Below are 7,500 nucleotides of genomic sequence, written 5' to 3' on the forward strand. Positions count from 1 at the left end.
ACCTACAGCCAAACCACACTAGACATGCCCAATCTCGTCTGATCTTGGAAGCTATGCAGTGTTGGGCCTGGTTAGTACTTGGATGGGAGACCACCTGGGAATACTAGGTGCTGTAGGTAATTTTATACTGCCATAACATACTTTTCTATTACATTTTACATTTCATTTTTCAACTTATCATTGAATTTACTTGAGTTAAGAAGTAAAAGAGGTCTAAAGTTAAGGTTTTTGAGCACCTACAGCCAAACCACACTGGACATGCCCAATCTCGTCTGATCTTGGAAGCTATGCAGTGTTTGGCCTGGTTAGTACTTGGATGGGAGACCACCTGGGAATACCAGGTGCTGTAGGTAATTTTATACTGCCATAACATTCTTTTCTATTACATTTTACATTTAATTTTTTCAACTTATCAATGAATTTACTTGAGTTAAGAAGTAATAGAGGTCTAAAGTTAATATTTTTGAGCACCTACAGCCAAACCACAGTGGACATGCCCAATCTTGTCTGATCTTGGAAGCTATGCAGTGTTGGGCCTGGTAAGTACTTGGGTGGGAGACCACCTGGGAATACCAGGAGCTGTAGGTAATTTTATACTGCCAGAACATTCTTTTCTATTACATTTTAAATTTAATTTTTTCAACTTATCAATGAATTTACTTGAGTTAAGAAGTAACAGAGGTCTAAAGTTAAAGTTTTTGAGCACCTACAGCCAAACCACACTGGACATGCCCAATCTCGTCTGATCTTGGAAGCTATGCAGTGTTGGGCCTGGTTAGTTCTTGGATGTGAGACCACCTGGGAATACCAGGAGCTGTAGGTAATTTTATACTGCCATAACATTCTTTTCTATTAAATTTTACATTTAATTTTTCAACTTATCATTGAATTTACTTGAGTTAAGAAGTAAAAGAGGTCGAAAGTTAATGTTTTAGAGCACCTACAGCCAAACCACGCTGGACATGCCCAATCTCATCTGATCTTGGAAGCTATGCAGTGTTGAGCCTGGTTAGTACTTGGATGGGAGACCACCTGGGAATACCAGGTGCTGTAGGTAATTTTATACTGCCATAACATTCTTTTCTATTACATTTTACATTTAATTTTTCAACTTATCATTGAATTTACTTGAGTTAAGAAGTAAAAGAGGTCTAAAGTTAATGTTTTTGAGCACCTACAGCCAAACCACACTGGACATGCCCAATCTCGTCTGATCTTGGAAGCTCTGCAGTGTTGGGCCTGGTTAGTACTTGGATGGGAGACCACCTGGGAATACCAGGTGCTGTAGGTAATTTTATACTGCCATAACATTCTTTTCTATTACATTTTACATTTAATTTTTTCAACTTATCAATGAATTTCCTTGAGTTAAGAAGTAATAGAGGTCTAAAGTTAATACTTTTGAGCACCTACAGCCAATCCACACTGGACATGCCCAATCTCGTCTGATCTTGGTAGCTATGCAGTGTTGGGCCTCGTCAGTACTTGGATGGGAGACCACCTGGGAAAACCAGGTGCAGTACGTAATTTTATACTCCCATAACATTCTTTTCTATTACATTTTACATTTAGTTTTTTCAACTTATCAATTAATTTACTTGAGTTAAGAAGTAATACAGGTCTAAAGTTAATGTTTTTGAGCACCTACAGCCAAACCACACTGGACATGCCCAATCTCGTCTGATCTTGGAAGCTATGCAGTGTTGGGACTGGTTAGTACTTGGATGGGTGACTACCTAGGAATCCCAGGTGCTGTAGGTAATTTTAAACTGCCATAACATTCTTTTCTATTACATTTTACATTTAATTTTTTCAACTTATCAATGAATTTACTTGTGTTAAGAAGTAAAAGCAGTCTAAATTTAATGCTTTTGAGCACCTACAGCCAAACCACAGTGGACATGCCCAATCTCGTCTGATCTTGGAAGCTATGCAGTGTTGGGCCTGGTAAGTACTTGGATGGGATACCACCTGGGAATACCAGGAGCTGTAGGTAATTTTATACTGCCAGAACATTCTTTTCTATTACATTTTACATTTAATTTTTTCAATTTAACAATGAATTTACTTGAGTTAAGAAGTAATAGAGGTCTAAATTTAATGCATTTGAGCACTTACAGCCAAACCACACTGGACATGCCCAATCTCGTCTGATCTTGGAAGCTATGCAGTGTTGGGCCTGGTTTGTACTTGGATGGGAGACCACCTGGGAATACCAGGTGCTGTAGGTAATTTTAGACAGCCAAAACATTCTTTTCTATTACATTCTACATTTCATTTTTTCAACTTATCAATGAATTTACTTGAGTTAAGAAGTAAAAGAGGTCTAAAGTTAATGGTTTTGAGCACCTACAGCCAAACCACACTAGACATGCCCAATCTCGTCTGATCTTGGAAGCTATGCAGTGTTGGGCCTGGTTAGTACTTGGATGGGAGACCACCTGGGAATACTAGGTGCTGTAGGTAATTTTATACTGCCATAACATACTTTTCTATTACATTTTACATTTCATTTTTCAACTTATCATTGAATTTACTTGAGTTAAGAAGTAAAAGAGGTCTAAAGTTAAGGTTTTTGAGCACCTACAGCCAAACCACACTGGACATGCCCAATCTCGTCTGATCTTGGAAGCTATGCAGTGTTGGGCCTGGTTAGTACTTGGATGGGAGACCACCTGGGAATACCAGGTGCTGTAGGTAATTTTATACTGCCATAACATTCTTTTCTATTACATTTTACATTTAATTTTTTCAACTTATCAATGAATTTACTTGAGTTAAGAAGTAATAGAGGTCTAAAGTTAATATTTTTGAGCACCTACAGCCAAACCACAGTGGACATGCCCAATCTTGTCTGATCTTGGAAGCTATGCAGTGTTCGGCCTGGTTAGTACTTGGATGGGAGACCACCTGGGAATACAAGGAGCTGTAGGTAATTTTATACTGCCTTAACATTCTTTTCTAATACATTTTACATTTAATTTTTCAACTTATCATTGAATTTACTTGAGTTAAGAAGTAAAAGAGGTCTAAAGTTAATGTTTTTGAGCACCTACAGCCAAACCACACTGGACATGCCCAATCTCGTCTGATCTTGGAAGCTATGCAGTGTTGGGCCTGGTTAGTACTTGGATGGGAGACCACCTGGGAATACCAGGTGCTGTAGGTAATTTTATACTGCCATAACATTCTTTTCTATTACATTTTACATTTAATTTTTTCAACTTATAAATGAATTTCCTTGAGTTAAGAAGTAATAGAGGTCTAAAGTTAATACTTTTGAGCACCTACAGCCAATCCACACTGGACATGCCCAATCTCGTCTTATTTTGGTAGCTATGCAGTGTTGGGCCTCGTCAGTACTTGGATGGGAGACCACCTGGGAAAACCAGGTGCAGTAGGTAATTTTATACTCCCATAACATTCTTTTCTATTACATTTTACATTTAATTTTTTCAACTTATCAATTAATTTACTTGTGTTAAGAAGTAAAAGAGGTCTAAATTTAATGCTTTTGAGCACCTACAGCCAAACCACAGTGGACATCCCCAATCTCATCTGATCTTGGAAGCTATGCAGTGTTGAGCCTGGTTAGTACTTGGATGGGAGACCACCTGGGAATACCAGGTGCTCTAGGTAATTTTATGCAGCCATAACATTCTTTTCTATTATATTTTACATTTAATTTTTTCAACTTATCAATGAATTTACTTGAGTTAAGAAGTAAAAGAGGTCTAAAGTTAATGTTTTTGAGCACCTACAGCCAAACCACAGTGGACATGCCAAATCTCATCTGATCTTGGAAGCTATGCAGTGTTGGGCCTGGTTAGTACTTAGATGGGAGACCACCTGGGAATACTAGGTGCTGAAGGTAATTTTATACTGCCATAACATTCTTTTCTATTACTTTTTACATTTCATTTTTCAACTTATCATTGAATTTACTTGAGTTAAGAAGTAAAAGAAGTCTAAAGTTAATGTCTTTGAGCACCTACAGCCAAAGCACACTGGACATGCCCAATCTCGTCTGATCTTGGAAGCTATGCAGTGTTGGGCCTGGTTAGTACTTGGATGGGAGACCACCTGGAATACCAGGAGCTGTAGGTAATTTTATACTGCCAGAACATTCTTTTCTATTACATTTTACATTTAATTTTTTCAACTTATCAATGAATTTCCTTGAGTTAAGAAGTAATAGAGGTCTAAAGTTAATACTTTTGAGCACCTACAGCCAATCCACACTGGACATGCCCAATCTCGTCTTATCTTGGTAGCTATGCAGTGTTGGGTATGGTCAGAACTTGGATGGGAGACCACCTTGGAAAACCAGGTGCAGTAGGTAATTTTATACTGCCATAACATTCTTTTCTATTACATTTTACATTTAATTTTTTCAACTTATCAATGAAATTACTTGAGTTAAGAAGTAATACAGGTCTAAAGTTAATGATTTTGAGCATCTACAGTCAAACCACACTGGACATGCCCAATCTCGTCTGATCTTGGAAGCTATGCAGTGTTGGGCCTGGTTTGTACTTGCATGGGAGACCACCTGGGAATACCAGGTGCTGTAGGTAATTTTAGACAGCCAAAATCATTCTTTTTTATTACATTTTACATTTGATTTTTTCAACTTATCAATGAATTTACTTGAGTTAAGAAGTAAAAGAGGTCTAAAGTTAATGTTTTTGAGTACCTACAGCCAAACCACACTGGACATGCCCAATCTCGTCTGATCTTGGAAGCTATGCAGTGTTGGGCCTGGTTAGTACTTAGATGGGCGACCACCTGGGAATACCAGGTGCTGTAGGTAATTTTATACTGCCATAACATTCTTTTCTATTACATTTTACATTTCATTTTTCAACTTATCATTGAATTTACTTGAGTTAAGAAGTAAAAGAGGTCTAAAGTTAATGTTTTTGAGCACCTTCAGCCAAACCACACTGGACATGCCCAATCTCGTCTGATCTTGGAAGCTATGCAGTGTTGGGACTGGTTAGTACTTGGATGGGTAACTACCTAGGAATCCCAGGTGCTGTAGGTAATTTTAAACTGCCATAACATTCTTTTCTATTACATTTTACATTTAATTTTTTCAACTTATCAATGAATTTACTTGTGTTAAGAAGTAAAAGAGGTCTAAATTTAAAGCTTTTGAGCACCTACAGCCAAACCACAGTGGACATGCCCAATCTCGTCTGATCTTGGAAGCTATGCAGTGTTGGGCCTGGTAAGTACTTGGATGGGAGACCACCTGGGAATACCAGGAGCTGTAGGTAATTTTATACTGCCAGAACATTCTTTTCTATTACATTTTACATTTAATTTTTTCAACTTAACAATGAATTTACTTGAGTTAAGAAGTAATAGAGGTCTAAATTTAATGCTTTTGAGCATCTACAGCCAAACCACACTGGACATGCCCAATCTCGTCTGATCTTGGAAGCTATGCAGTGTTGGGCCTGGTTTGTACTTGGATGGGAGACCACCTTGGAATACCAGGTGCTGTAGGTAATTTTAGACAGCCAAAACATTCTTTTCTATTACATTCTACATTTCATTTTTTCAACTTATCAATGAATTTACTTGAGTTAAGAAGTAAAAGAGGTCTAAAGTTAATGGTTTTGAGCGCCTACAGCCAAACCACACTAGACATGCCCAATCTCGTCTGATCTTGGAAGCTATGCAGTGTTGGGCCTGGTTAGTACTTGGATGGGAGACCACCTGGGGATACTAGGTGCTGTAGGTAATTTTATACTGCCATAACATTCTTTTCTATTACATTTTACATTTCATTTTTCAACTTATCATTGAATTTACTTGAGTTATGAAGTAAAAGAGGTCTAAAGTTAATGTTTTTGAGCACCTACAGCCAAACCACACTGGACATGCCCAATCTTGTCTGAACTTGGAAGCTAGGCAGTGTTGGGCCTGGTTAGTACTTGGATGGGAGACCACCTGGGATTACCAGGTGCTGTAGGTAATTTTATACTGCCATAACATTCTTTTCTATTACATTTTAAATTTAATTTTGTCAACTTATCAATGAATTTACTTGAGTTAAGAAGTAACAGAGGTCTAAAGTTAATGTTTTTGAGCACCTACAGCCAAACCACACTGGACATGCCCAATCTCGTCTGATCTTGGAAGCTATGCAGTGTTGGGCCTGGTTAGTACTTGGATGTGAGACCACCTGGGAATACCAGGAGCTGTAGGTAATTTTATACTGCCATAACATTCTTTTCTATTAAATTTTACATTTAATTTTTCAACTTATCATTGAATTTACTTGAGTTAAGAAGTAAAAGAGGTCTAAAGTTAATGTTTTAGAGCACCTACAGCCAAACCACACTGGACATGCCCAATCTCATCTGATCTTGGAAGCTATGCAGTGTTGGGCCTGGTTAGTACTTGGATGGGAGACCACCTGGGAATACCAGGTGCTGTAGGTAATTTTATACTGCCATAACATTCTTTTCTATTACATTTTACATTTAATTTTTTCAACTTATCAATGAATTTACTTGAGTTAAGAAGTAAAAGAGGTCTAAAGTTAATGTTTTTGAGCACCTACAGCCAAACCACACTGGACATGCCCAATCTTGTCTGATCTTGGATGCTCTGCAGTGTTGGGCCTGGTTAGTGCTTGGATGGGAGACCACCTGGGAATACCAGGTGCTGTAGGTAATTTTATACTGCCATAACATTCTTTTCTATTACATTTTAAATTTAATTTTTTCAACTTATCAATGAATTTACTTGAGTTAAGAAGTAACAGAGGTCTAAAGTTAATGTTTTTGAGCACCTACAGCCAAACCACACTGGACATGCCCAATCTCGTCTGATCTTGGAAGCTATGCAGTGTTGGGCCTGGTTAGTACTTGGATGTGAGACCACCTGGGAATACCAGGAGCTGTAGGTAATTTTATACTGCCATAACATCCTTTTCTATTAAATTTTACATTTAATTTTTCAACTTATCATTGAATTTACTTGAGTTAAGAAGTAAAAGAGGTCGAAAGTTAATGTTTTAGAGCACCTACAGCCAAACCACACTGGACATGCCCAATCTCATCTGATCTTGGAAGCTATGCAGTGTTGGGCCTGGTTAGTACTTGGATGGGAGACCACCTGGGAATACCAGGTGCTGTAGGTAATTTTATACTGCCATAACATTTTTTTCTATTACATTTTACATTTAATTTTTCAACTTATCATTGAATTTACTTGAGTTAAGAAGTAAAAGAGGTCTAAAGTTAATGTTTTTGAGCACCTACAGCCAAACCACACTGGACATGCCCAATCTCGTCTGATCTTGGAAGCTCTGCAGTGTTGGGCCTGGTTAGTACTTGGATGGGAGACCACCTGGGAATACCAGGTGCTGTAGGTAATTTTATACTGCCATAACATTCTTTTCTATTACATTTTACATTTAATTTTTTCAACTTATCAATGAATTTCCTTGAGTTAAGAAGTAATAGAGGTCTAAAGTTAATA

The 7,500-nt window shown here is 37.7% G+C and overlaps 5 non-coding genes and 25 pseudogenes across 5 annotated transcripts; all 30 read left to right on the top strand.

The window, feature by feature from the left end:
- Positions 1–119, top strand: LOC148431578 (5S ribosomal RNA; annotated as a pseudogene).
- Positions 120–234: 115 nt separating this feature from the next.
- Positions 235–353, top strand: LOC148431579 (5S ribosomal RNA; annotated as a pseudogene).
- Positions 354–469: 116 nt separating this feature from the next.
- Positions 470–588, top strand: LOC148431580 (5S ribosomal RNA; annotated as a pseudogene).
- A 116-nt stretch (positions 589–704) lies between these two features.
- On the top strand, positions 705–823 carry LOC148431581 (5S ribosomal RNA; annotated as a pseudogene).
- Positions 824–938: 115 nt separating this feature from the next.
- On the top strand, positions 939–1,057 carry LOC148431582 (5S ribosomal RNA; annotated as a pseudogene).
- A 115-nt stretch (positions 1,058–1,172) lies between these two features.
- On the top strand, positions 1,173–1,291 carry LOC148431583 (5S ribosomal RNA; annotated as a pseudogene).
- A 116-nt stretch (positions 1,292–1,407) lies between these two features.
- On the top strand, positions 1,408–1,526 carry LOC148431584 (5S ribosomal RNA; annotated as a pseudogene).
- A 116-nt stretch (positions 1,527–1,642) lies between these two features.
- LOC148431585 (5S ribosomal RNA) lies at positions 1,643–1,761 on the top strand (annotated as a pseudogene).
- Positions 1,762–1,877: 116 nt separating this feature from the next.
- On the top strand, positions 1,878–1,996 carry LOC148431586 (5S ribosomal RNA; annotated as a pseudogene).
- Positions 1,997–2,112: 116 nt separating this feature from the next.
- Positions 2,113–2,231, top strand: LOC148431587 (5S ribosomal RNA; annotated as a pseudogene).
- Positions 2,232–2,347: 116 nt separating this feature from the next.
- On the top strand, positions 2,348–2,466 carry LOC148431588 (5S ribosomal RNA; annotated as a pseudogene).
- A 115-nt stretch (positions 2,467–2,581) lies between these two features.
- Positions 2,582–2,700, top strand: LOC148431589 (5S ribosomal RNA). The gene has a single exon (XR_015876879.1). It is a non-coding gene; the product is annotated as a 5S ribosomal RNA (ribosomal RNA).
- Positions 2,701–2,816: 116 nt separating this feature from the next.
- On the top strand, positions 2,817–2,935 carry LOC148431590 (5S ribosomal RNA; annotated as a pseudogene).
- A 115-nt stretch (positions 2,936–3,050) lies between these two features.
- LOC148431591 (5S ribosomal RNA) lies at positions 3,051–3,169 on the top strand. The gene has a single exon (XR_015876881.1). It is a non-coding gene; the product is annotated as a 5S ribosomal RNA (ribosomal RNA).
- A 351-nt stretch (positions 3,170–3,520) lies between these two features.
- On the top strand, positions 3,521–3,639 carry LOC148431592 (5S ribosomal RNA; annotated as a pseudogene).
- Positions 3,640–3,755: 116 nt separating this feature from the next.
- On the top strand, positions 3,756–3,874 carry LOC148431593 (5S ribosomal RNA; annotated as a pseudogene).
- A 115-nt stretch (positions 3,875–3,989) lies between these two features.
- Positions 3,990–4,107, top strand: LOC148431594 (5S ribosomal RNA; annotated as a pseudogene).
- Positions 4,108–4,458: 351 nt separating this feature from the next.
- On the top strand, positions 4,459–4,577 carry LOC148431595 (5S ribosomal RNA; annotated as a pseudogene).
- A 117-nt stretch (positions 4,578–4,694) lies between these two features.
- LOC148431596 (5S ribosomal RNA) lies at positions 4,695–4,813 on the top strand. Its single transcript, XR_015876985.1, has one exon. It is a non-coding gene; the product is annotated as a 5S ribosomal RNA (ribosomal RNA).
- A 115-nt stretch (positions 4,814–4,928) lies between these two features.
- On the top strand, positions 4,929–5,047 carry LOC148431597 (5S ribosomal RNA; annotated as a pseudogene).
- Positions 5,048–5,163: 116 nt separating this feature from the next.
- On the top strand, positions 5,164–5,282 carry LOC148431598 (5S ribosomal RNA; annotated as a pseudogene).
- Positions 5,283–5,398: 116 nt separating this feature from the next.
- Positions 5,399–5,517, top strand: LOC148431599 (5S ribosomal RNA; annotated as a pseudogene).
- Positions 5,518–5,633: 116 nt separating this feature from the next.
- LOC148431600 (5S ribosomal RNA) lies at positions 5,634–5,752 on the top strand (annotated as a pseudogene).
- Positions 5,753–5,867: 115 nt separating this feature from the next.
- LOC148431601 (5S ribosomal RNA) lies at positions 5,868–5,986 on the top strand (annotated as a pseudogene).
- A 116-nt stretch (positions 5,987–6,102) lies between these two features.
- On the top strand, positions 6,103–6,221 carry LOC148431602 (5S ribosomal RNA; annotated as a pseudogene).
- A 115-nt stretch (positions 6,222–6,336) lies between these two features.
- On the top strand, positions 6,337–6,455 carry LOC148431603 (5S ribosomal RNA). The gene has a single exon (XR_015876900.1). It is a non-coding gene; the product is annotated as a 5S ribosomal RNA (ribosomal RNA).
- A 116-nt stretch (positions 6,456–6,571) lies between these two features.
- On the top strand, positions 6,572–6,690 carry LOC148431604 (5S ribosomal RNA; annotated as a pseudogene).
- A 116-nt stretch (positions 6,691–6,806) lies between these two features.
- On the top strand, positions 6,807–6,925 carry LOC148431605 (5S ribosomal RNA; annotated as a pseudogene).
- Positions 6,926–7,040: 115 nt separating this feature from the next.
- LOC148431606 (5S ribosomal RNA) lies at positions 7,041–7,159 on the top strand. Its single transcript, XR_015876914.1, has one exon. It is a non-coding gene; the product is annotated as a 5S ribosomal RNA (ribosomal RNA).
- Positions 7,160–7,274: 115 nt separating this feature from the next.
- On the top strand, positions 7,275–7,393 carry LOC148431607 (5S ribosomal RNA; annotated as a pseudogene).
- The last annotated feature ends 107 nt before the right edge of the window (positions 7,394–7,500 follow it).

The sequence above is a fragment of the Taudactylus pleione genome, unplaced genomic scaffold, assembly GCF_031769625.1.
Source record: "Taudactylus pleione unplaced genomic scaffold, aTauple2 ptg002179l, whole genome shotgun sequence".
NCBI classification, from domain to species: domain Eukaryota; kingdom Metazoa; phylum Chordata; class Amphibia; order Anura; family Myobatrachidae; genus Taudactylus; species Taudactylus pleione.